Genomic DNA, 3,610 nt, shown 5'->3' with positions numbered 1-3,610 from the left:
CCCAATGTGACACCTTGCAGAGATAGAGCTAATTTGAACAACTTGGTTCTCTTCCATTTCTTACTAGAGGTTTTCATAGTGAAGGTGTGGATCCAGAGTGCGAGAACGGGCAAAGCCCTCAGCGAGGAAAACTTGCTGATAACTGATGCTACAGCAACTTCCTTTTATATATAACATCATGGACTTAACGAAAAAAACAGTTCAGCACAATTAGCGGTTAGCTTAGCAAAGCGATTACACCAACGGAGGGTACCCCCCCATCCGCCCCCCCCCCCCCTCCAGCCCTCCTCCTCACTAACACGTGTGCACGCACACACACACACATGGTCGCAAACAGACACACAGACACACATGCACCTACGCACCTTCGCGCTAAAGCAGAGAGTCGACCTAAAGCAGGTGCTAACGCAGCATTTCTTCCCAACGCGGTTCCGAAAGTGAGGGCTGCTGTAAACAACTGGAAGAAGCCCAAAGCACTAGACATCACAGGGATTGCTGAAAGGGGAGAACCCTCCTCTTCTGTTCGTACGATGCAGGGTGTTGTGAAAGAATCTAAGAAAGTTTCAGGATTTGCATTCTCCATTGGTCCGATTTGGAAAATGATGTCAATGGTCCAACTTTCTGCAATTGTTTCACAACACAGGTAGGAGGCTGTGAAGGTTCACCCTTTAAGGTGGAATTTTAAACCCTGGTGAATGTTTGCAGCTCATTGCATCAGAGTTTGGTGAGACTGACAGCCACAAATGACAGGGATGTTATGTTGAAGTTCTCCCTTTAAACAGATAACAGTAAACTGGCACATAACAATAACAAAAATGTTTTTATATTTGTTCCTTTAACGTGATTGATTTGGCTTTGAGTGCATGCCACACGGTGGGTCCAAGAGGATTGGAAGATGTATTAATGACACACATACAACGAAACTCTCAAATTTCACAAATGTCAATAACACTGATAAGCAAAGTGGCTGCAATCAATTATGATCACTAACATTAATTGACTTATAACATCAACACTAATATTAATTTGTATGCTGAACATTGACACACAACATGCGTCCCAGCATGAAGGGCTTTCACACTGTTCACTTGGCTAAGCCCTAGGCTAACATGAGCCCCAGGCTAGGATAAGCCAGGGTTTAATGACCCGTGCTCCCACACCTTTCTACTGGCCCCGGGCTAGGGAAGGAGTTAGCCCTGGGAAAATCACGGTGTGAAAGCCCCTATCGCCGTTGCAGTGAAGCTGACTGGAGTTGCTATCAAAGGTTGTTAGAGTTTGATACTCTTTGTGTTTAGTTCTCTCTGCCCTGGGGGCGGGCTGACTGTATAACTAATGATGATGTGCTCCTTTATTAACCTCGGTGGGGAGGTGGTGGGGGGGCGTCCTTGGAAAGGCTGAATAGTGAAACTTATCGAGATGTACTGCATTGCCCGAGGACGCCTCAGCAGTGTGGATGAACTGACCTAAAAGACTGACAACCTCCCTCCCAAACTCCCTTGTCCATACCCTCCTTTTCTCCTTCCCCTACCATCTTTCCTTTCCTTCTCCTCCTCCTCCTCTTCTTCTGCCCCTCCTTCCTCCCAACCCCTTCCTTCCTCATCATCCGCCTTGTTATCCTTCTCCTGCTCTCCTTCCTTCTGCTGCTTCTCTCATCCTCCTAGCATCCTACCTTTCCTTTTATCCTCCTGCTCTTCTCCTGCTCCTCCTTCCTTCCATCCCCTCCCTTCCTCATCATCCTCCCCTCCCCCTCCCCCTCCTCCTCCTCTCCTTCCTCCTCCTCCTCTCCGTCCTTCTGCTCCTTCTCTCATCCTCACATCCTATACTCCCTGTTCCTCCTCCTTCTCTTCTCCTCCTTCCTTCCATCCCCTCCTCATCATTCTCCCACTCCTCCTCCTTCTCTTCCTCTCCTTCATCCTCCTCCTCATCATCCTGACAAGCATCCTATTATTTCCTTTCCTCCCCCTCTTTCCTCTACCCCTCCTCCTCCTTCTCCTCCTCTCCTTCCTCCTCCTCCTTATCCTCCTAGCATCCTATTCTTTCCTTTCTTCCTCCTCCTCCTCCTCCCCCCCCTTCTTACCCTCACATCCCCTCCTCCTCCTCCTCCTCGCCTCATCCTCCTAGCATCCTATTCTTCTCTGTCCTCCTCATCTTTCCTTGCCTCTTTCTCCTTCTCCTGCCTTTCTTACCCTCACATCCCCTCCTCCTCCTCCTCCTCCTCCTCTCCTCATCCTCCTAGCATCCTATTCTTCTCTGTCCTCCTCCTCCTCCTTCCTCCTCTTTCTTTCTAACGCTCCGGTATTTTAGCAGGGATTGAGCATGTAAACTTTGCGGAGGAGTTGGGTGCTAAATCAGGCTGACTGCGGACCACAGGGGTCGCGGTGGATTACTGTAACAACAGTGGCTCTCCTGCCGTGTTTGTAATGTACCGCCCAGTGTTACTTTAATGGAAGGTTTCTTCAACGTCACCGCCACCACCGCCTCAACAACAACAACAGGAAATTAACCCAGATACAGCGCCATGCTGTGTGTGTCCTGTTGGAACTCCCGCTGAATTAGTTTAGATTTAGCTTTTGCTTTTGATGGGTTTGATGGGTGCAAGTGAGTCTGGGGAGGTTTTTCTTTGTTTGTGTGAGGAGAGTGTTTGATTTGTGTGTAGGTGTTTTTGTGTGTGTGGGAGTGTTTTTGCTTAGTGTGTGGGTGTATGTGTGCATGTGTGTGTGTTTGTGCCTGTAATCTGAGAAATCTGACAATTATTTTGTTGGTTGAACATGTGCATGATTGTGGCCATGCATATTTGAACGCTTGTGCTTGAATATACATGTAGGACGGTGGCCTTACATCCTTTGTGCATCGGTGCATTTGTGAAGGATCTAAGGTGTCCGTGTTTAACAGAACCAAGTCATTAGGTGTCTGGCCAGCAGTGTGTGTCCCAGCAGGCTATCCATCTGGTCTCCTGTTCTAAGAGTGTGAAGGTAGCCCATTAAAACATCACGTCCACATGTTCCAGCAGTGGTGGTTGGATACACCCAGATGCCCAGAGCAAGCCGAATATCTGTCAGCAGAACGGAAGCCATCCACTCGTTGCTGGCCAGGCTTGGCTTTATGCGTGTGTGTGTGTGTGTGTGTGTGTGTGTGTGTGTGTGTGTGTGTGTGTGTGTGTGTGTGTGTGTGTGTGTGTGTGTGTGTGTGTGTGTGTGTGTGTGTGTGTGTGTGTGTGTGTGTGTGTGTGTTTGTGTGTGTACGCCTGTAGTTACTGTAATAGATTTTTCCCAATCATTTTCTTCTCCGCTTTCATCTTTGTTTTCGGCATCGTCCTCCAGCCGCCTCTCTAAGGCCTATTCCCCACGTCTTCGTCTCCTCCTTTTTCTCCTCTCCCACTTCCTGTCCTCCACCTCTCCTGTCATCTTCTCTTCTGACTTCCTCTCCTCTCATCTCCCCATCCCCCCATCCATTCCTCTTCTTCGGTCCTCTCCTCTCATCTCTTACCCCCCTCTCTCATCCACTCTTCTCTTCTGCTCCCTGCTCCTCTCCCCATCTCTTCTCCTCTTCTGTTCTTGTTTCTCCTCTCTTCTTCCACATTCCTCTATCCTTATCTCTCCTCATCAGTACC

The sequence above is a fragment of the Gadus macrocephalus genome, chromosome 20 (assembly GCF_031168955.1).
Source record: "Gadus macrocephalus chromosome 20, ASM3116895v1".
Classification (NCBI taxonomy): Eukaryota; Metazoa; Chordata; class Actinopteri; order Gadiformes; family Gadidae; genus Gadus; species Gadus macrocephalus.
Note: the sequence above shows the minus strand (reverse complement) of the source record.